General features: G+C 45.5%; 1 protein-coding gene across 2 annotated transcripts in view; it reads left to right on the top strand.

Moving 5' to 3' along the window:
• Positions 1-24830, top strand: part of CCDC158 (coiled-coil domain containing 158) — a 1731209-nt gene that overhangs the window by 663763 nt on the left and 1042616 nt on the right. The window lies entirely within an intron of this gene.

A 24830-nucleotide genomic window follows, 5' to 3' on the forward strand; every position in this document is an offset into this window, starting at 1 on the left:
GATAAAGCAAAATTGCTTACCTTGTAATAGGTGTTATCCCAGGACAGCAGGATGTAGTCCTCACGAAACCCACCCGCCACCCCGCGGAGTTGGGTCTGATACGTTTTATTATTTTATTTTTTGCTAAAGCTTACTGCTACATACAAGACTGAAGGGAGACCCCTGTGGCTGAGAATATCATGGCATGCTGGGCATGCTCAGTGGGCTCAGAGTGCCAGTCAAAAGTTTCTAGAAACTTTGACAGAAAGTTTTCTGCAATAGGGCTCCATCAATGATGTCACCCATATGTGAGGACCACATCCTGCTGTCCTGGGATAAAACCTATTACAAGATAAGCAATTTTGCTTTATCCCAGGACAAGCAGGATGCTAGTCCTCACATATGGGTGACGTTACTGATGGAGCCCTGTTCCAGAAAACTTTCTGTCAAAGTTTCTAGAAACTTTTGACTGGCACTCTGAGCCCACTGAGCATGCCCAGCATGCCATGATATTCTCAGCCACAGGGGTCTCCCTTCAGTCTTCTTTTTTCTGCGAAGCCGTTAGGCTCGCGGTTCTAGGAGTCCTGTGTGATGAATTTTCACCTTACAAAAAAAGTTTTAAAAAACGGAAAAAACCTCGGACCCCGTAGGATTCTCCCTTTTTTACCATCGCGGTAAGTCTCCTCAATTTTTTCTGTCGGTTCCGCAAACCGTATAATAGTGCCTGAAAGTCGTCGACGGCTGTCCGACTTTCAAAATGGCTACAGGGTTAAAAAAATGCCCTATTTGTTGCCGCACCATGTCTATTACAGACCCACACTTAGAGTGTGTATTCTGCCTCGGCGAGGGACACAATGTCTCGACGTGCCCAAAACGTGCCGAGATGACACTGAAAGGCAGAAAGATGGAGAAAATGGAACATTTGTTCCATCTCCAGTTAATGCCTTCGATATCGACGTCCACGTAGTCGTCTCCGGCTGGAGCGATAAGGAAGGTCGTCCTCAAGAAACGAAGACCGGACAAAGCGGGGGATCAGCCGTCACCAACCCCTTCAAAGTCTTCGATAAAATCGACGTCGGTCATCGAGAAAGGCATCGAGCACAAGCAAAGGCATAGGCATCAGAGGCCTCATGATTCCGATAACTGATCCGATAACTGGAGCTCCATCGACGGATCCCGAATCAGCGCCGAAGAAACCTCGGAGAGAGGACACTCCACCGAGGCCTTCCACTCCACAGCGATCCCCACCGATATCAGTGCCGGGAACCATACCTCCCCAGGGCTCTGCGGAGGTACCGGAATCACCTTCTCTGCCTCTCCCCATAGCTGCTCTGGTTTCACTAGCTATGCGGGCGGAACTGGACGTTTACATCCACCAGGCAGTTAGGGATATGCTTCTTGATATGCCTCCAATGCCAGCACTGACTCTGCCATCGAGACCAGCGTCATCGCCGGTACTGGTTCCACTTCCATCGCCGGTACCCATACCGATGCCAGTACCGACTCCATCGTCAGTTCCACCGATACCGATGCCGGATGTATCCTTTTTTGCACCAATTTCAGCAAAATTGGAGATGCTCATCGGTGCCATCCCAATAAAATCTGCAGCGTTACCGATGCCAGCACCGAGGGAAGAGGACATACCAAAGGAAATTCCGATGCCTGAACCACTCCCAGGCCCATCAGGAATTCCACGTCCACGTCCAGTATTTTCTCCACTGTTCCCGCAGAAACCCATGGAAAACCATCGATGCCATTGATGCCAACGGTGCCCATGCCATCCACACCTCCTCGTCCACATACACCGGATACCTGGGATGATCCCAATACTGATACCTCTTCAGAGAAAGTCCTCTCGGAACCATCTCCTCCAGAGGAAAGAAGAAAATCCCCTCCAGAGGACCTTTCCTTTTCAAATTTTATAAAAGATATGGCTGACACCATACCATTTCAACTGGAATCTGAGGAGGACACCAGAGAAAAACTCTGGAAGTGTTGTAGTTCGTGGACCCACCCAATGAGGTGTTAGCAATTCCAGTTCACGAAGTCCTTGTTGATTTGCAACACAGGCTCTGGGAACATCCCTGCACCAAACCACCAGTAAATAAAAGGACTGACACCACATATCTAGTCCAACACATCCCAGGTTTCCAAAAGACTCAATTACCTCATCAATCAGTGGTAGTTGAGTCAGCTCAAAGGAAATCCAAACGAATAAAGCCTCATTCATCTAATCCACTGGGTAAGGACAATAGATTCTTGGATAACATAGGCAGGAAAATGTTTCAGGGTTCCATACTTGTCTCCAGAATTGCGTCCTACCAGTTATATATGAAGCAATATCAGCGTAACTTATGGAAACAGATCCAAGAACTCTCTGAAACTCTCCCCCAGCAATTCCAAGAGTGTTTTACTTCCATAAAACACAAAGGCTTGGAAGCTGGCAAACATGAAATTCGTGCAGCGTACGACAGTTTTGAGACTGCATCCAGAATGTCAGCCACCAGTATCAGTGCTTGTCGATGGACCTGGCTCAAGGCATCCGACCTGAGACCGGAAGTACAGGAAAAACTGGCTGATCTCCCTTGTGTAGGGGACAATCTCTTCAGGGATAAAGTAAAGGAAGCAGTTTCCCAGCTAAAAGAGCATTCAGAAACATTACGAGAGCTGTCCTCTGCGCCTCAGGAGTCTCAAACATCATCCAGAAGGATCCCAAGAAAAGAATCTAAATGGCCATACTACAGGCCGAGGTATTACAATCCACCTCCAGCCCATGGAAGATCATCTAGGCCACCTCAAAGAACACAGAGCAGATAACCAAGAGCGCCTAGAGCTCAACCCCCTCCGCAAACATGGTCAACTTCGGGGTTTTGAAACAACACCAGAGAACAGCAGCCTGTTTACCAATCCGACATCAAATTTACCAGTAGGAGATCGGATCACATTTTTCAACACAATTGGTCATGCATCAGCACAGACCAATGGGTACTCTCCATAACATCTCAAGGGTATCACCTCAACTTCCTCACTGTACCAAACGATACTCCACCCACTTCGTCTTGGACAGTACACAGCCAATCCACACTTTTACAAAAAGAATTATCCACCCTTCTGAGAGCCAGGGCCGTGGAACCAGTTCCCCGGCCTCAGCAGGGCAGAGGATTCTACTCCTGTTATTTCCTCATTCCAAAGAAAACAGGAGGCCTACATCCCATATTGGACCTCCGGAATCTCAACAAATTCCTGAAAAAAGAAAAATTCAGGATGGTATCATTGGGCATCATGCTACCTCTACTTCAAAAAGGAGATTGGCTCTGTTCTCTGGATCTTCAAGATGCTTACGCTCACATTCCAATATACCCTCCTCATCACAAGTATCTGCGATTCCTAGTAGGAAGTCATCATTTCCAATACAAGGTGCTACCATTCGGTCTTGCCTCAGCACCTCGAGTGTTCACAAAGTGCCTAGCAGTGGCAGCTGCCCACTTGCACAAGGAAGGCATACGCGTATTTCCTTACCTGGACGATTGGCTCATCAGAAGCCAAACAAGACAAGGAGCTCTCAACTCTCTCAAGCTCACCATAACTCTACTCCATTCATTGGGATTCCTCATCAACTACCAGAAATCCCACTTTATACCATCTCACCTGTTACAATTTATCGGAGCAGAATTAAACACCATAACAGCAAAAGCTTTTCTTCCAAAAGACCGTGCACAAACACTCGCCTCGTTAGCGGACTCTCTCGCGCACGCAAGCAAATAACAGCTCATCAATGTCTCACTCTTTTGGGTCACATGGCCTCCACAGTTCAAGTCACTCCTATGGCCAGATTGGCCATGAGGATTACTCAATGGACACTCAGAAACCAATGGATATAAGCCATTCAACCACTGTCTTATCCAGTTCAAGTGACTCAGCAACTACGGTCCTCGCTCCTATGGTGGACAAACATGGACAACTTACTCACAGGCCTACCTTTCCAACAACCAATTACGCAAGTGACGTTAACTACAAATGCATCCACCTTAAGGTGGGGAGCACACATTGGCCACCTGCATACTCAAGATACTTGGACAGAACTCGAAGCTACATTTCAGATAAACTTCCTAGAGCTTCGAGCTATACGTTATGCGCTGCATGTGTTCAAGGACTGCCTTTCCCACAAGACTGTTCTGATATAAACAGACAACACAGTAGCCATGTGATACATAAACAAACGGGGAGGTACAGACTCATATCTCCTTTGCCAAGAAGTAGCACAGATTTGGGACTGGGCCCTAGCACACTCCATGCTTCTACGAGCCACTTATCTAGCAGGCATTCACAACGTAGTGGCGGATCGTCTCAGTCGTCAATTCCAACCTCACGAGTGGTCTCTGGATCCAGAAGTGGCAACCAAGATCTTTCAACGTTGGGGCCAACCAACAGTAGACCTCTTTGCATCTCAACTAAATTACAAAGTGGACAATTATTGCTCCTTATTCAAGCAGAAAAACCGCTTACCCAGGGATGCCTTTGCTCGCCACTGGAATTCAGGCCTTCTATATGCGTATCCCCCGATATCACTAATAACCAAAACTCTAGTGAAGCTACAACAGGACAAGGGGTTCATGATACTCATAGCCCCGTATTGGCCTCGACAAGTATGGTTTCCCATACTTCTAGACCTCTCGATCAGAGATCCAATTCGCTTGGGCACAGCACCAACTCTCATAACTCAGGATAAGGGCAGGTTGCGTCATCCCAACCTTCAATCCCTATCCCTCACAGCATGGATGTTGAAAGCTTGATTTTACAACCTCTCAATCTTTCAGCTAATGTCTCTCAAGTGCTTGAAGCTTCACGTAAACCCTCCACACGAAAGAACTATTGTGCCAAATGGAAACGGTTTACCACGTGGTGCACACAAAACAGTGTTGACCCTTTTTCCTGCACTACATCGTCTTTATTAGACTATCTATGGCACCTCTCAGACTCTGGTCTACAGACCTCATCTGTAAGAGTACACTTAACTGCAATCTCAGCTTATCACAATACCGTTGGAGATGCACCAATATCAGTGCAACACCTCGTTAGTAGATTTATGAGAGGTTTAATTCAACTTAAACCCCCACACCGACCACCGGTCACAGAATGGGACCTTAATGTAGTCTTAATGAGGCTCATGTGTTCTCCTTTTGAACCTATGGATTCCTGTGATGCTAAATTTCTCACTTGGAAGACTATTTTCTTAATAGCCATCACATCTGCAAGAAGGGTTAGCGAGTTACAAGCACTTGACACATAGCCTACACAAAATTCCTTCCCAAGGTAGTTACGGAATTCCACTTGAATTAATCCATCATCTTGCCTACTTTCTTCCCAAATCCACACTCTCGTCAAGGAGAGAGGGAGCTTTACACACCTTGGACTGTAATCGTGTGCTTGCGTACTACTTGGATCGCACTATGGCCCATAGGAAATCCACCCAGCTCTTTGTTTCTTTTGATCAAAACAAACCTGGGAAAGCAGTGGGCAAGCAAACTCTATCTAATTGGCTTGCAGATTGTATACAATTTTGTTATGAGAAAGCAGGCCTTCTTCTCCAGGGGCGAGTAAGAGCAATGTCAACCTCAGTAGCACATTACCGTTCAGTGCCAATAGCTGACATATGTAAAGCCGCAACATGGACTTCCCTTCACACCTTTGCGGCTCACTACTGTCTCTACAAGGATGGACGACAAGATTCAGCCTATGGACAATATGTCTTAAAGAACTTGTTTCCAGTATGATCCCAACTCCTTCCACATCCAACCTTTCGTGATTTCAGGCTGCCTCATTTTTCCCAACAGAACACCAGTTGTTGTGCCTGTTGCACAAGTTGTACGCTGTTGATCCAATACAAAGATGACTCAGCCTGTAGCTTTCTAATCACCTATATGTGAGGACTAGCATCCTGCTTGTCCTGAGATAAAGCAATATTGCTTAGCTTGTAATAGCTGTTATCCCAGGACAGCAGGATGTAGTCCTCACGAAACCCACCCGCCAGCCCACGGAGTTGGGTCCGATACATTTTATTATTTTATTATTGGCTAACGTTCATTGCTACAAACGAGACTGAAGGGAGACCCCTGTGGCTGAGAATATCATGGCATGCAGGGCATGCTCAGTGGGCTCAGAGTGCCAGTCAAAAGTTTCTAGAAACTTTGACAAAGTTTTCTGGAATAGGCCTCCATCAGTGACGTCACCCATATGTGAGGACTACATCCTGCTGTCCTGGGATAACACCTATTACAAGGTAAGCAATTTTGCTTTATGTACAAACTTGTGGGTTGCTGGACACAAGGCAGCAACCCACAGTCCTGTCAGACAAATCTGATTGATTTTTATGATTGGATGACTAGAAAATTGGATCAAGGAAGTGTGTTTGATGTAATTTACTTAAATTTTAGCAACGCTTTTGATAAAGTCCCACATTGGAGACTCATGAATAAAATTACAATCTTGGGGGTTGGCACCAAGTTGGTGGAGTGGATTTCAAACTGGTTGACTGTTAGGAGACAGCATGCAATGGTAAATGGAACCTAGCCTGAATAGAGAACTGTGTTAAGTGGAGTGCCACAAGGATTGATGTTCAGGACTAGTTCTGTTCAGTATCTTTGTGAGCGACATTGTAGAAGGAATAGAAGGAAAAGTTTATGTATTTGTGGATTATACTAAGATCTGCAACAGAGTAGACATGCCTGAAGGAGTGGAGAGAATGAAAAGTGATTTAGGAAAGCTTGAAGAGTAGTTGAAGACTTGGCAACTTGGATTCAATTCCAAGAACTTCAGAGTCATGCATCTGGAGTGGGGTAATCAAAAGAGCTATATGTGAAGGGGAATGAAAGAGTAATGTGCACAAGTTGAGAGGGTTGCGTCGGCAGCCCACGGAGCTTGCGACCGGCCTTCCTCACCTCCCTCGCCGCTTTGCCTGGGGCAGGCCCCGGCTCCTCTACAAGCAGAGGGAGTGCCTCCAGCACTGCCCTCCTCTTCACGGCCCTGCCTGCCGCCGAAAAATCTTGAATCACGGCGGAGACGCTGCCGCTGTCTGCTCCTTGCAACCAGTTCCCCATGCGCTCGCACGCGCCTCTCTAGGCTATTTAATGGGCCCGCAGCATGCTAAGGCTGCCGGACTTTTATCAGTGACGTCACTGGTTCAGGGTCTATATTAGGCGAGTCCTGACCTGTTGCCAATGTGAGTCCTGACTGTCAGGACTCGCCTTGGCAACAGGTCTTCACACCAGTTGTGTGTTTAGTTGCTCGTCTCCTGGCTTTGATCAATGCTTCATCTAACCATGCTACGGATTGTCTCCTGGCTTTGACCTCTGCTATGTCTGACTATGCTACTACTCATCTCCTGGCTTTGACCACTGCTTCGTCTGACCACGCTGCTAGATCCTGGCTGTTTCCCTCATCGTCCCTCTGAAGACCTCGGATGGAGGCCCACCTAAGTCCAGCCAGCCCCGGTACCCAAGGGCTCAACCTGCAGGGAGCGAGGGCTGGTATTGGCGAAGCTCCAGCCGGCCTCCGTCAATCAGCCAGCTCCGCCTACCAACAGTGGGGACCCGTAGAACTCACCCTGCGGGTAGCGTCAACCCCACTTCGGCCCAAGGGTCCAACTCCTGTGAAACAGAGAGAGGGCTTTTGGATAATAGTATCAGGTGATCTGAAGGCAGTGAAACAATGTGACAAGGCGATAGCCAAAGCAGAAGACTGCTGGGCTGCATAGAGAAAGGAATAAGCAATAAGAAAAAGTAGCTGGTACAGGTCCTTGGTGAGGCCTCACCTGGAGTACTGTGTTCAGTTCTGATTATATATTTATTTATTTATTATTTTATAAACTTGTTTTTATATACCGAAGTTTGTGGGAAACATCACATTGGTTTACAATATACTAAAATGTAAAAAACACAATTCAAAATATACAGTTAAGGACATATTTAGTTATTTGATTTATATTCTACCTTTCAGCCACTTCAAAGTGAATTACATTCAGGTACTATAAGTAGTTCTGGAGACCATATCTCAAAAAGGATAGAGACAGGACAGAAACTGTCCTGAGGAGGACTTATGAGGAGAGGCTGAAAGATGTAAATATGTATATACTGGAAGAAAGGAGGTGCAGGGGAGATATAATACAGATCTTTATATACTTGAAACTTTGTAATAATTCACAATCCTTCAATCTTTTCTGTTGGACAGGAAACTGTAGAACTAGGGGCCATGAAATGAAGCTCATGGGGGGACATCTCAAACCAACATCAGGAAATATTTCTTCATGGAGGGTGGTGGATGACTGGAATGTCCTTCTTGTAGAGGTGGTGAGAATGAAAACAGTAAATGAATTCAAAAAGGCAAGGGATAAACACTAAAGGCTAGAGGTAGAAATGAAGAAAAAGGTGCATGGGGTAACCTGCATGAAGCAGCAGCTACTACCCTTAATAGAAAGCACGGTGATAACTAAATTTAACAAATTAGCTTTTATAATTCTGATGCAACTGCAATATTGCCTTCTGCTTCAGCAGGGGGTGGGGGGAAGAGGAATTGGATTCAGATGACAGCCAATGCTGGGCCCTGACGTTTATGGTCTAGGTAAGTGGTTCTCAACTGGTGTGTCGCGACACACCAGTGTGTTGCCAAGCACCAGCAGGTGTGTTGCGGCTCCCGGTGTTCCACTGCTTCCCTTCTCCCTAGGGGCAGGGCTGAAGAATGGAGAGATGCTGCATGCCACCGCTGGAGGCCAGGCCAGCAGGGCCGAAGAGTAGAGACACCTGCATGCCGAAGAATGGTGAGACGCTGTGTGCTGCTGCCGGCGGCTGAAGAGTGGAGAGATCTGTGTACCGCCACCGGCGGGGCCGAAGAATGGAGAGACGTTGCACGCCGCTGGCAGTGGCTGAAGAGTGGAGAGACCTGTGCACCGCTGCCAGAAGCCAGGCCGGCAGGGCCGAAGAGTGGAGAGATCCTGCGCACCGTGGGAAGCGGCTGGAGAGACGTTGCATGCAGCCGGAGGTCAGGCCAGAGACGGCTGAGAAGCGGAGGCCAGGCTTATTGGGCCAAACAATTTATTTATTTTATTTATTTATTAGTTTTTTCTATACCAGTGTTGGTACATTCCTTCACACCGGTTAACAAAATTTCATAAATTAATAATAACATAACATAAAATAACATAAAAAGAGGATAAAATACAATACACTTCATAAAACAACAAAATCAATCATAAAAAGAAAACTAATGAGAAGAGGCTCCATGTGAGCTTGTGTGTGTGTGTGTGGTAGAATGGGTGCCTGGGTGCATGAGTGAGAGCTTGTGTGTGTGTGTGTGTGTGTGTGTGGTAAAATGAGTGCCTGGGTGCATGAGTGAGAGCTTGTGTGTGTGTGTGGTAGAATAGGTGCCTGGGTGCATGAGTGAGAGCTTGTGGTGTGTGTGGTAGAATGGGTGCCTGGGTGCATGAGTGTGTGTGTGTGTGGTAAATGGGTGCCTGGGTGCATGAGTGGCAGCTTTGTGTATGTATCTGTGTGTGGTAGAATGGCTGCCTGGGTGCGTGAGTGGCAGCTTTGTCTGTGTGTGTGTGTGTGTGTGTGGTAGAATGGCTGCCTGGGTGCGTGAATGGCAGCTTTGTGTATGTGTGTGTTAGAATTCATGCCTGGGTGCGAGTGGCAGATTTGTGTGTGTGTGTGGTAGAATGGTTGCCTGGGTGCATGAGTGAGAGCTTGTGTGTGTAGTACAATGGGTACATGAGTGGCAGTGTGTGTGTGTGTGGTAGAATGGGTGCCTGGGTGCATGAGTGAGAGCTTGTGTGTGTGTGGTGCAATAGGTGCATGAGTGGCAGTGTGTGTGTGTGTGTGTGTGTGTGTGTGGTTGTAAGTGACAGAGTATGTATGAGCTTGTATGTAAGTGAAAGAGCATGTGTGTGATTGAGAGAGACTGGTCAGGGAGGTGACTGGTGTGTGTGTGAGAGACAGAAACTGGTCAGGGAGGTGACTGGGATGTGTGTGTGTGTGTGAGAGACAGAGACTGGTTACTGAGGTGACTGGTGTCTGTGTGAGAGAGACAGAGACTGGTCAGGGAGGTGACGTGTGTGTGAGTGTGTTTGTGTTTGTGAGAGAAAGAGACCGGTCAGGGAGGTGACTTGTGTGTGTGTGTGAGAGAGAGAGACAGAGACTGGCCAGGGAGGTGACTTTGTGTGTGAGAGAGACAGACTGGTCAGGGGGGGTGACATGTGTGTGTATGTGTGTGTGTATGTGTGTGAGAGAGAGAGAGAGAGACTGGTCAGGGAGGTGACTGGTGTGTGAGTGTGTGTGTGAGAGACAGACTGGTCAGGGAGGTGACTGGTGTGTTGTGTGTGTGAGAGACAGAGACTGGTCAGGGAGGTGTCTGGTGTGTGTGTGAGGAAGAGATACTAGTTAGGGAAGTTACTGGTCTGTGTGAGACAGAGACTGGTTGTGACTGGTTGTGGGCCCTAAGGAAGAGGACTGTGAGGACAGAGCTTCAGCAGCCACTGCTGCTTCTGGTGAGTGCTATTGGCCGGCAAGGGAAAGGAGTAGGAGAGTTACTGGAGAGGGTAAGTAAAGGCAGCTTTTTAAGTTTATTTTTCTTGATTGACTGCCATTTTAATTATTGGGTATTATGTGATGTGTCTGCTGTTTTGAAATATTTTATTGATATTTGAACAATTTTGAATGTTTATGAGTTTTTAATTGTTGGATGATATTCTGTTCATCAGCTGTTTTGTAACATTTATTAGTATAGTTTTACAATTGTTTCTAAGTGGGTATCTATCTATAGCAGCTTGGCTTGCTCTGTTTTCCTAATAGGAGGTGTATTAGTGTTTAGGGCCTGGATAAATATTTGTAGTGGTAAATTACTTTCTTTTCATAAGGAGGGGTATTGTGCTTGCCAGTAAAGAGAGTTTGTTTTGCTTTTACTGAGATGTTATCAGATCCAGAATATCTTTTTTTGTATGGTGAGCTGTATGGGAAATACCCTAGTTCTGCTCTGCACCCATTTTTGGGGGTCGAGGGGGTTCCTGAGGATGCAGAATGTATATTTATATTTTGCCCCGTGACGGTCACATGTTCAGTGTGTCACGCATGTGAGAACCATCTGTCAGGTGTGACCCGGCCAAAAAAAGGTTGAGAACCACTGGTCTAGGGTACTGATATACAGACATTAGGAAAAAAGCACAGGACTGCTTCTGTGAGCAAGTCCAAAAGCAAAACATGTTTAAACAGCATTGTCTGAATTATCATGAAGACTGCTTACCCTTTAAAAATGTGTTTGAAAGTTGCCTTAATATAAGGCTTGGGGTAATCTGCACAGAGTGGCAGTTTCTACATTAACAAAAATATGGGGGTAACCTGAACAAAGCAGTTGTTCCTACCATAAGAAACTTGCTGGGCAGAGTGGATGAACCATTTGGTCTTTTTCCTGTTGATAGCAGAGCTGAATTAGCCATGCTGTCATGGGAACTGTCTATAAGGGCCCATCTCACTGGGTCTCCAGACGGTGCTATACTTCAAGCAGCAGTGCCACCTAAAAATTCAAAAGCTAAGGCAAAGCCTAAGATGCCGGCACAGACACAGCAAGCTTTTACATAGCTGTCGTCAGCTCTTTCTGACATTTTTGAGGTCATGCAATCCACCTTCATGTTACCTCCCTCTCCAACGGGAAGTGAACAAGAATGGCAATGCATTTCCACTCCATCTTCCCCAAGGAATAAAGAGATGGAGTCAATAAGGGAATCCTCACCTCCACCGATGAAACATCAACCTCTTCCACGTGAGCCCTTATATACTGTGAAACCGGACTCTCCACAAACGCCACCAGCTACGTCCACAGGATATCCATCTGATCCTCCGGAGGATCCTCCGGAACCATACTCCCCTCCGGAGGACTTATCGTACCCCAAATTCCTGGAAAAAATGGGTTCTGACCTTAACTTCGAAGTTCAAAAAACACCAGATTCAAGGGCAGAAACATTAGGACGACTAAAAATATTCGACTACCTACATACCTTATACATAGCATGTATGGCAATTTCTTCAGAGTGCACCTTAGTGCTATTGCAGCGTATCATAGACCGCACGGAGGACAGCTCATATCCGTCCACCCAATAGTATCTAGATTTCTCAAGGGACTCAAACATTTGCGTCCACCCATTTCAAAACTACCTATACCGTGGAATCTCAACAAAGTATTGGAACAATTCATGCTACCCCCATTCGAACCTATTGAATCCGCTCACATAAAATACCTTACATGGAAATTAGTCTTCCTGATTGCAGTGACATCGGCACGTAGAGTCAGCGAACTACAAGCTTTGGTACATTATAGTCCATATCTACAATTCTACCATCACAAAGCGGTGCTTAGAACTCATCCGTTGTTCCTTCCAAAGGTAGTGTCACAATTCCATTTAAATCAGTCTATAGAACTACCAACATTTTTTCCTAAATCTCATCAAAATGATCGAGAAAAGTTGTTACACATGTTGGACTGCAAAAGAGCATTGGCCTACTACAAGTCCAGATCATTGTCGGAGTCCCGAGCATCACAATTGTTCGTTTCGTTCAACCCAAATGCTCCAGGTCTCCCTGTAACAAAAAGAACTATATCTAGTTGGATTGCACAATGCATTCATTTCTGTTACGACAAACAAATATTAACACTTTCGTCTCATCCAAATGTGCATCAGGTACGAGCAGTAGCAACTTCCATGGCACACCTGTGCAATTTGCAACCTATAGACATTTGCAAGGTGCAAACATTGTCATCCTTGCATACCTTTACTTCTCATTACTGCTTAGATCAACAAACAGTACACGACGCCAAACTGGGAAGAGAAGTGCTACATTCTGTAGTTGTATAGTTACTCACTTGACTATCCATCAGGTTAGATCACACAAAAAAAAAAAAAAAAGAATTAATGATGTGATTGGAAGCTTTGGACTCCCATGACAGCATGGCTACTTCAGCCCTGCTATCAATGGGAAAAAGCAAGTTTGCTTATCGTAAACGGTGTTTCCTTAGATAGCAGGATGAATTAGCCATGCTGACCCTCCCACCTCCCTGGATAGTCACACCAATTTCTACTTAATCACAGACTGAGGAGAATCTATTTTTCAGCACGGGAAGGCATGCGCGGCCGCACACAGCAAAGCTCTGAATTCTACTAGGGAAGCTCCGCCTAGGCCCTGATAGACAGTTCTCATGGCAGCATGGCTAATTAATCCTGCTATCTACGGAAACACCGTTTACGGTAAGCAAACTTGCTTTTTCTGCCATCATTACTATGTCACTATGATAAATTTTATTCTGTTTAATCAGTTTTATCTATATATTGATATATTTAATATGTTGTATGCATGTCAGAAGTGTAATGTGTTGATGGGAGTCACAGTGCAAAACCTTTGATTGGATCAAGCAGATTAAAAACCTAGAAAATAAATAAATAAAGGCATATTTAAAATAAATAAATAAATAAATGCTACTTGGTGTTCTATCTATATCTTCACTGCTCATTACTGTTTAGAGCAGCAATTCTCAACTGGTGAGTGATGACACACCAATGTGTTGCCAAGCACCGGCAGGTGTGTCACGCACTTTCACTGGCCCAGATGCTTTTCACTTCCTCTCCTTTCACCCCACTGAGAGACTGTAGAAAGACATCTTTGCATTGCTGCCATTGCTGCCTGGGCTGTCAGCATGCTCAAGTCCAGACTGGAACAGCAATAGTGTCTGTTGGAATGGGAGTTGGCAACTGATGCATGACCTTTTCTTCTTCCTGCCCCCTCCTCACATCCCAGAAGAGGAAGTGATGCTCATTGAACCTCACAGGAAGAAGAAAGGGCCATGCTACATTCAAAAGTACTGGCAACATTGGCTCCAGGAGTAGCGTGGACCCAGAGAAAAGCAGCTGATGATCCGCAATGCGTTAATCCCTGCAGCTGATGGGATTATTTCTTGGCCTCAGGGGTATGGAGGAGAGTGAGTGGGAGTGGAGTGAGTGAATTTGAGAGTGAGCCAGCATGTGTAAGTGAAAGAGTGAGAGAGAGAGAATGTGTGTGTCTGAGAGCTTGTGTTTAATTCTCTGAAAATCCGCCCCTTATTCAATAAACATACACATGGTTACTGTGACTCCAACATCGCTCTAAGCTACAACAGCAAGAGGAAATGCGGAAAAAAGGATTCACACTCACAAAGCGGGGAGTAGCTGGCTTGTTACGGCGGTTACTACCCCAAACCAAATAAGCCTGATACTTCACTTTCAACCCATATCCAGCACAGCTCTCTGCTTCAACGGCAGGGGAGAAGAAAAACTGATACTTCACGCATATCCAGCATAGCTCCCTGCTTCAACGGCAGGGGAGAAGAAAAACTGATACTTCACGCATATCCAGCATAGCTCTCTGCTTCAACGGCAGGGGAGAAGAAAAACTGATACTTCACGCATATCCAGCATAGCTCTCTGCTTCAACGGCAGGGGAGAAGAAAAACTAATACTTCACGCATATCCAGCATAGCTCCCTGCTTCAACGGCAGGGGAGAAGAAAAACTGATACTTCACACATATCCAGCATAGCTCTCTGCTTCAACGGCAGGGGAGAAGAAAAAAGGATTTGCACTCACAAAGCGGGGAGTAGCTGGCTTGTTACGGCGGTTACTACCCCAAACCAAATAAGCCTGATACTTCACTTTCAACATATATCCAGCATAGCTCTCTGCTTCAACGGCAGGGGAGAAGAAAAACTGATACTTCACGCATATCCAGCATAGCGCTCTGCTTCAACGGCAGGGGAGAAGAAAAACTGATACTTCACGCATATCCAGCATAGCTCCCTGCTTCAACAGCAGGTGAGAAGAAAAACTGATACTTCACGCATATCCAGCATAGCTCTCTGCTTCAACGGCAGGGGAGAAGAAAAACTGAAACTTCACGCATATCCAGCATAGCTCTCTGCTTCAACGGCAGGGGAGAAGAAAAACTGATACTTCACGCATATCCAGCATAGCTCTCTGCTTCAACGGCAGGGGAGAAGAAAAACTGATACTTCACGCATATCCAGCATAGCTCTCTGCTTCAACGGCAGGGGAGAAGAAAAACTGATACTACACGCATATCCAGCACAGCTCCCTGCTTCAACGGCAGGGGAGAATAAAAACAACCAATAAGGGCTGAATAACATAGTCTGGGTAAAACAAATAAGCATGGGTGTAGCTTGCTTATTGTGGTGGTTACTTCCCCTACTACCCCTAACTAATCAAGCTTGATATTTCACTTGGATGCAGCTCCATCACTGCTCTCTACATTAATGGTGGGGGTGGAAGGGAAATAGAACCAAAGAGCTAAGAGAAACAGATAAGTATGAGAAAAAATGTGTGAAGCTTGCTGGACAGACTGGATGGGCCGTTTGGTCTTCTTCTGCCGTCATTTCTATGTTTCTATGTTTCTATGAGAGAGATAATATGTGTGCAATTGTGAGAGAGAGAGCATGTGTGCAATTGAGAAAGAGACTGATCAGGGAGGTGACTGATATGCAGGTGAGACAGAGAGAGACTGGTCGGTGAGGTGACTATTGTGTGAGTGAGAGACTGGTCAGGGAGGTGACTGGTGTGATATGTAAGAGAGAGATTAGTGAGGGAGGTGACTGTGAGACAGAAAGACACTGGTAAGGGAGGTAACTGTGTGTGAGAGAGAGAAACTGATCAAGGAAATGATTGTGAGAAAGAGAGACTAGTCAGGGAGCTGACTAGTGAGTGTGTTTGTATGCGAGACTAGTCAGAGAGGTGACTGGTATGTGAGAGTGAGAGATGGGTCAGGGAAGTGACTGGCCAAGAAGGTGAATGTTGTGTGTATGAGAGAGTGAGAGACTGGTCAGGAAGTTTACTGATGTGCATGAGATATTGGTTAGGGAGGAGACTGAGAGAGAGATGGTCAGGGAGGTGACTGATGTGTGAGAGACAGAGTGAGACTGGTTAGTGAGGTGACTGTGAGAGTGAAAGATTGGTCAGGGAGGTAACTTTGGGAGAGACTGGTCAAGGAGGTGACTGATATGTGAGAGACAGAGACTGGTCAAAAGGGTGACTGGTCTATGTGTGTGTCTCTGAGAGTGAGAGACTGGTTAGGGAGATGACTATGTATGAGATTGAAAAACTGGTCAGAGAGGTGACTGTGTGGGAGAGACAGAAAAACTGGTCAGGGAGGTGACTGGTTTGTATGTTTGAGAGTGAGAGACTGGTCGGGGAGATGATTGGTGTGTAAGAGAAAGAAGCTGATCATGGGCATGTGACTGCTGTGTGTGTGTAAGAGACAGAGAGACTGGTCTTGGGCCCTAAGGAAGAGGACCATGAGGATAGAGCTTCAGCAGCTCCTGCTGCTTCTGGTATGGGCTACTGGCCTTCAAGGGTAAGAAGTAGGAGATTGCTGGAGAGAGCAAGTAAAGGTGGCTTTTTAAGTTTATGTTTTTTGATTGACTGCAGTTTTAATATTTGGGTATTATGTGATGTAACTACTGTTTTGAAATATTTTATTGGTGTTTGGAGAATTTTAAATAATTTTTATGTTTGTATAGGCAAGGGTCAGTATCCAGGCAGCGGTCAGCATAGTCAAGAACAGCTAGCGGTCAGTACCAGAGAGTCAGTCCAAGAGGTACTACCTGGGGGAAATTAGTAACAGCAGGACGCTGGAACAGGACTGGAACAAGACAGGAACAAGACTGGAACAAGCGATGAGACACGGAGGCAAACTAGCACACACACGGTGTCGACCCGATTGCCAAGGCAAGGAAGTGCAGGCAGGCACTTCCTTTAGTACTGAGTTCAATCAGGGAGTGCCGCGGAGCTAGGACCCGCCCATGGCCCTTTAAGGGACCAGGCGGTCTGTGCGCGTGTGCCTAGGGGTGGGGCCAACGCCAAGGAGGATGCCAAGCCCCGCCATGAGGCCTGGTGCACTGAGGAAGGCCCGGCGACCGCCGTCGCGGGATGCCGAGGCCTGGAGGAGCTTGTGACTGCTGCTGGGGAGGCCGACCCGGGACTTGCAGAGGAATTGGAGAGGTGAGCAGGCCCGTGGGTGGGCCGAGTGCGGACGGGGCGCGCAACATCAACAGTTAATTTGAAACATGTATTCTCTTTATTAGTATAGTTTTACAATTATTATTTTATATTTCTTGAGGAATGTATAAATAGAAATGTGCAGACAAAAACTGAACTGTAAACATCAAGAAGCCAAACTCTGTATGCAGTGCAACAATGGAAAAACAAAAACATTAGCTTTATGGTCTCTTTATTCTGTATTTGGTGAGGGGTCTGTCTATGTTCTGCATGGGTGACCCAGATAAGAGTGTTCTGCAAGCTTGTAGTTTCTGTGTTGGGATCTATAGCAACTTGGCTTGTTCTGTTTTCCTAATAAGAAGTGCCCATATTTAGGGCCTGGTTTAATATTTGTAATGTTGCCATTTCATAGGTTGAGTTATTACTGTATTTGTAATGTTGCCATTTTTTTTAATGTTTGTAATGTTTGTAATATTTGTAATGTTGCCATTTCATAGGTTGAGTTATTACTGTTTGAATGTGTTCCATAATACAGTGTAACTTTGTACGAATTAATTTGTGTGCATTATTGCAGTTCCTGGGTGTGTGTTAGGTGCTATATTTCTGTTTCCATTTCTCCAGGTTTGCACTGCATTCAGAATGGCTTTTTTGGGGTTTCTATTCCAACTTCTGTCTCCATATTTATAATTTGTGGTCTTTCTGTATTTGGTGAAAGTTGGTTTTGTGTTTATGACCGAGGTGAGGTATTTACTAGTATGTAGGCATTTGTATCAGTCTTGTTTGTTGTGTTTTCTCAATAGGACATGCATTGCTAGCTACCTGCTGTTTTTTCATAAGAAGGACTATTGTGCCTGGTAGTAGGGAGAGTTTGTGTTGCTATTACTGAGACGACATGAGAATATCATTTTTGTATGGTGACGAGTTGTACAGGGAATGTCCTAGTTCTGCTCGGCACCCATTGTTGGGAGTCAGGGGGTTGCTGTGGATGCAGAGTGTATGTTTATATTTAGCCCTGTGACAGTCATGTGTTCAGTGTGTAACGCATGTGAGAATCATCTGTCAGATGAGTCTCAACAGATAAAAGGTTGAGAACCACTGGCTTAGAGAATGCTTCCCATGAATACAACAGTTTTGGATAGGCAATTCTAAAGAACCTATTGTATTAATTTTTTTTTTCAATTTTCTTCCTGCCTGTGTCATTTATGTGGGTTGTATATCCCACTGGTAAAATAAGATGATAAATAATTTCAAGCGGTTCTCGTCTACTTTTGTGGCTGATATTATCCTGCGTGTCCATGGAGAAAGCTAAATTGCTCATTTGTAACAGATATTCTCCATATACAGTAGGATAGATCAGATACACAGTCCCACCCATCCTTTCCATTACAGATGAATGTTAACTTGCTATAAAGATTGAGGTCACTTGCATGGCAGTAGCTGCACAGGAAGTTCAGCACATGCTAAGAAAGATGTGGTTTTTCTGAGCTCTGAGAGAATATTTCAAACTAGTGTGACTGATTTATCCTACTGTCTACAGAGAATACTTGTTACAGGTGAGTACCTTAGCTTTATTGCATAACTTTTTGAAGCACTATAGAAATGAGTATTGGACCCTTGCCAATGCATCCTTTGGAAGACAGGTGCTTCAATCTGTAGTATTTCTTTCCCAGTAAAATACTGATTTGGGAAATACCTACCAGTGTGTGTGTTAAAACATAGAAAATTTCAAATTACCCATGTTAATTTTAGCTCTGCATACTAGTTTGGAATATCTCTGCTTTAATGTTTGAATAGCCCTTGTTTTCATGGCATTTTTTCAGGAATGTTTCTAATGGTATGAAAGCTTCTTATCTTGGAAGTAAAGAGTAGGAAGGCTGGGTCATATGAAATATCTCATATCTTTTAGAAGACTTAATCCTATTTTATTCAGGCTGGTGTATAGAAAAGCAAGTTTGCTTACCATAAACAGTGTTTTCCGTAGATAGCAGGGAATTTAGCCTTGCATGCTGGGTGACGTCATCTGTGATGTCTCGAAGGCGGAGCTTTCTCTCTTAGCTCGAAGAGCTTTGAAGTGCGCATGACCTCGGCTTCTCGCGCTCCTCGAGCTTTTCCTCAGTTGGTTTTCCAAGCTAATCCTGGCGTAGGTGTTGCAATGAAGTATGGCTGACCAGGGAGGTGGGAGGGAATGCATGGCTAAATTCCCTGTATATACGGAAAACACCGTTTACGGTAAGCAAACTTGCTTTTTTCCGTTGATAAGCAGGACATTTAGCTATGCATGCTGGGAGTCCCAAGCTCATAGGTTGCAAATATGAAATGCCAGAAATGGTAATGTTAGAAAGAAATTTTTTTTTTTTTTTGCAACCTGTGGAAATGTGGACAGCCGTTACGACTTAGAAACAGTCCTTAGAATTGCAGAACCTAATGAGGAATCTGCTGCAGACTGCTGGTCCAAACAAAAGTGAGAAGTAAATGTATTAATGGAAGACCAGGTCGCTGCCTTGCAAATGTCTTGGATTGGCACTCCCTGGATATGTGCATAGGAAGCTGCAGTTGCTCTGATTTGGTGAGTCTTAACGGGGCCGGTTAGAGGCGTCGATTTTGTAGAATAGCAGTATAGGATACAAGCAGTAAGCCAGTTAGAAAGAGTCCGCTTTGATACTGGCTGACCTGGATTGTTTGGGTTGAAGTAAACAAACAATTGTGATGAATGCCTGATTGGTTCAGTTTTATTCTTGTAATAGGCTAAGGCTCTTTTACAATCCAGGGTATGAAGAAGTTTTTGCCGATTGTCAGAGTGTGGCTTTGGGCAAAAAACTGGTAAGGAGATCGTTTTGTTCAAGTGAAAGGCAGAAACCACCTTTAGTAGAAAGGAAGGATGAGTTCGTAATACCACTTTATCGTGATGAAATTGAAGATATGGAAAATGGATTACCAGTGCTTGATGTTCACTTACTCTTCTTGCAGAAGTGACAGCTACCAGGAAAAGAACTTTCCAGGTCAGAAATTTTAGTAAAGAGGTTGACATGGGTTCAAATGGTGGATTCATCAATGCTTCCAGGACTAGAATATCCATTGGAACTATTGGTTTCTTAATAGGCGGGTGTAGATGCAGCAAACCCTTCATAAATTTAGAATTCAAAGGATGGGACGAGATGAAGCCGCCATTGCCGCCATTGTCCAAGAAATGGCAAGAAATGGCTATAGCATTAAGGTGAACTCTGATGGATGTTACTGCCAGCCCTGAAAGGGATAAACTATGCAGATAAGTCAATAGTGATGCTGGAGGACAAGAAAAAGGGTCAAGTTTGTGAAGGGCGCACCATGTCGAGTATCGCTTCCATTTGAAAGCATAGTTACGTCTGGTGGAAGGTTTTCTTGCTGCAATGAGAAAGATCTAATGAGTTCAATATTTTCCGTTCAATCTCCATGCCGTCAAATGGAGGGAGGATTTCATCGGGTGAATTAGAGTCCCCCTGTCTTGCGAAAGGAGGAATGGGTCCTTCAGCAGCGTTATTGGAGGATTTGTGGAAAGATGAAGAAGATAGGCATACCATGGCTGTCTCGGCCATGCAGGAGCTGAGGATCAAGTCTGCTTTGTATGCCATACATTTCTGGATTGTTCGCGAGTTTAGCGGAATGGGAGAAAAAGCATATAGCAGGCCCCTTCCCCACAGAATCAGGAACGCATCCTGTGACATCCTGTATGTGCTGGGAAGCACGCATGTTCTAAAATCGGGTGTAGATTTGTTCGCACCGGGTTGCGCGAACAAATCTATGCCCGCGCATAAGTTTAAAAAACTGGCCCCTAGTGAGCACATCCATTTTTTTGCCTGGAGAAAAGGAAGGGTCCGTCTTGAGAGAGGTCATCTTGAATTTTTCTTTTGCGAGATGTTTGTTGAGTGCTTGGAGATCCAAGATAGGGTGAAGACCTCCTTTTTTGGGGGGATGAGGAAGTATTGGGAATAGAAACAGTTCTCTCTTTAATTGGAAGGCACCGGTCAGATAGCCTTCTGTTGAAGGAGGAGTGAAATTTCCTTCTTGAGCGAGGGAACTTGAATCAATGGAGTCTTGGGATGGATAAGATGAGGAAGCGTTGGAATAAAGCTGAAACGCAGATGGTATCCTTGCGATATGATACTCAATACTGTTAGAGACCAGCTCCCCAGAGGGGAGGAGTTAGCAATCTGTTAAAGACCAGCTCCCCAGATGGGAGGAGGTAGTAATCTGTTATGAATCTGGATGCTGGATACTCCCGTTGAAGGAGGAGTTAACAATCTATAAGCGATCACCCCGCCAGGGGGCGAAGTAACTCTCTGTTACGGATCTTGCTAAGGAGTAGCAATCTGTTAGTGCTCCGCTCTTCCAGAGGGAAGGAGTAGCAACTGTTATGCTTGTTCCTGTAGAAAGATGAACCAGCAACCTGTATGATTCCCACGGGGAGATAGCTACCTGATATGGATCAGCTTCTGCAGCGAGAGGAGTGATGGTCTGATGTGGGTTGGCTCCCACAGAGTGGTAGATGATAATACCACTTTTATTAGTGTAGGAATAACACTTAATAGAAATAGTGAATCCCTGGGCCAATGGCAGTTGACAGCGCCCTCAAGTGGAGATCCTGAGAGGGACCACCGGCTAGGCTGGGTTATTGAGACAAACACAGATAGTTCTTTATTTGACTGGAAGTAGAACCACCAGAGGTGGCAGTAGTGAGTTGATATGCCCAGCAGGGCTGAAGTCCCTCTGATACTGGAACAACGATCTCTGAGTTGCTGAGCTGTAAGGAGAGACTATAGGTAGTGAGTAGACAGGGTATGCTGGGCATAACCAGTGATAGATGATACACTCACAATTATAGATCTCTGTAGTGTCTTCTATATGCCTCAGAGAGTCTTCAGTATTCAGGAACAGGAGTCGCAGACGAGTACTGGTTCCTGTAAGCAGTCTGAAATAGAACTCACAATAACTGTGTATGGGATGGCTTCTGGAATATAAGAGAGGCTAGGAGAGATTTAGGAAAGTAGGCCCTTGTGGAGCAAGTACCAGTTCCTATCTGTTAATCTGTAATAATAATCCATAAGATATAGGTATACGATATCTTCTGAGGAAGAAGAGAGTATGAGAAAGGAATTAGGAACATAGGCCCTCGTGGAGCGAGTACTGATTCCTATCTGCAATCTGCAATGGTAACTCACGATCTCCGTACCTGAGATAATGTCTTAGACTGAAGGGAGCCTTAGCGATTAGGGACAGTGGCCCTCGTGGAGCGAGTACCGGTTCCTGTCTGTAATAGGACTCACTGTGTTCAGGTCTGCGATCGCCTCCAGGCAATAGGAGTCTTCTGAGTCTTCGGGAACGTAGGCCCTCGAGGAGCGAGTACCGGATCCCGTCCAACAATCTGAAATCAAGAATAGAGAGAGCGGAGCCCCCGAGGAGCGGGTACTCCTGGTAGGTTTGAAAAGGCTGAGCAGTGGAGAAGAATTCCCCTTGCTGACTCGGAATGTAGTTGCAAGTAGCGTGGACTGCCGAAGCAAGTCCCGTTGGAGTTCCTTGCTAACTCGCTAGTAGTTAGCAAACAAAGACCTTTTAAATTGAAAACAGATGATGTCATTACGGGGGAACGCCCCCGAGGTTCACGCCCTTGCTGGTACAAAGTCTGGAGTGCACGCGTGCGTGCGCGCCCTTATGTCATCAGGAACATGGCGGATCCGTAGCGTCAAGCCAGCCCGGGGATTCCGGGACCAAGAGGCGGAGAGAAGCCGTGGCTGCATCTGTCCGTCTGAGCCGAAGGGAGTCGTCACAATGGTAGAGAGGGTGGAGCGAGGGCGAGAATAGGCACGAACGCAACAAATACCCATTGGTTCATGGTGATATGGGACCATTGGGAATGGAACAAAGATAGTCTTCCCCCCATATAAACTGCTGTTTGGCAGGTGAACCTAAAAAGATTGCTTAGGTGGTTTTTGAGAAGCCTGAGGATTTTGTGGCCTCTGGGTCTCTGGCGTGACCTTTGTCCTTGCATCTGAGATTGAGACTGCTGTTTCTGGAAAGGCTGTTGTCTATAGTTGGATTGATAGGGCTGATAGCAGCGATATGGTCTATGGTAGTAGTAACCTCTTTTATATTGGGAGTAGTAACGCCTGGATATAGACGGCGTGTCTAAAGGAGCCGCTAAAGATTGAATTGCGATATTCTGTTCCTTGATTAAAGACACGGTCTCTCTTAGTTTCTCCCCAAATAGGTTATCTGGCCTGCAAGGTAAATTCGCCAGACGGTCATGAACATCGTCCCGTATACTGCTGGCTCGGAGCCATGCTAGATGTCTAGCTAAGATTGAGGTTGCCGATGACTGTGCTGAAGTGTCAAATGCTTCATAAGCCGTGCGCAATAAATGACGCAGACCTTCCTGCAAATCTAGGAATGGTTGAGGTAGTGAAGAGTCCCCTTGTAAGGTGGTTAGTAAGGGCTGTACTTTTTGTGTACAGTTGAATAAATATTGGATAATATAAAACTGATGGTGATTAATGCGAGAATTCAGCACTGAATTTTGATAGATCTTTTTTGCAAAATCATGCAAAAATTTATTATCTCTTCCTGGAGGTGTGTTAGAGGAAAGCCTGTTTTTCTTGGCTCTTTTCATCACCGATTCCACTACTATCGAATTGTGAGGGATCTGAACATTCGAGTAGTAGGATGTCTTTTGCATTCTATATTTCAAATCCAGTTTTTTGGAAATCGGGGTGAGAAGGTGCGGAGTATCCCAAGCCTTGTCCATAAGGCCTTCTAGAATTTGATGTGGAGGTAGAGCAGTCAGCTCAGATGGAACGTCTAGAATTTGAAGAATCCCCATTATCTCAGATGTTGGGTCTGGAAGCTTCCGAGTATCTATGTTAAGAGCTAAACCCAGCTTCTCCAGGAATTTAGCATAAGTAAGATCTTCAGGAGGTGACGTTGGCTGGGGAAGCCCTTGCGGAGGGTCTGAAGGAATACCCGTTGAACTCCCCGGAGATGATAGGGGAGAGAGGTCCTGAGAAACTGTGTGTATGGATGACACAGGAGAAGTGGAATGTCGCGGAGACGGTAGGTTTTGAGGTGAAGAAGGAGAGATATGCGTTGATGCAGGATCTTGAGGATCCTGTGGGAGAATGTTAGGATCTGGAGGTAATCCTTGGAAAAAACTGTGTAAGAGAGAAGTGATGTGAGACATCGTCTCTCCAGCTGTCGGGTGGAGAGGTTGGTCAGATGGTTTTGTAGATTTTCTGGATCGCTTGACCGGTGTTTTAGGTAATGGTACTTGAGGAGATCTTGGTCTCTTCTTTGAGCGATGAGGCAGAGAAACAATATCTGGTGATGAGTCCCAACTTCCAGTCGGCTCGTCAATTATAATGTCAGATAATATGGAGGAAGGAGAGTGGTGAGCTCTGTGCAGGGATGCAGAGTGCTGCAGAGTAGATCTGGCTGAAGATGATGCTCCAGACTGAGGTGTAATATGTCTTATTTTTTATGTGGATTTACGTGGTCTTTCAGGCAGTACAGGGTCTGCCCTTGGCTTCTCTGATGGAGTATGAGTAGTCTTCTTATGCTTATTTGATGATGAGTTTTATATACCGTTATTCGGTTGAGTGGATTGGGTCAGTTACTTATTAGATGCGTCATGTTGCATCGTATATTTTGACGCTTTCAATGGGGTCGACGCATGCGTTGATTGCGTTGTACGAGACAGAGTAGGGTGACTCAACGCAGATTTGGACGACGCATGCGTCGTATCCGACGCA

Source organism: Rhinatrema bivittatum, chromosome 1 (assembly GCF_901001135.1).
Source record: "Rhinatrema bivittatum chromosome 1, aRhiBiv1.1, whole genome shotgun sequence".
Taxonomy (NCBI): Eukaryota; Metazoa; Chordata; class Amphibia; order Gymnophiona; family Rhinatrematidae; genus Rhinatrema; species Rhinatrema bivittatum.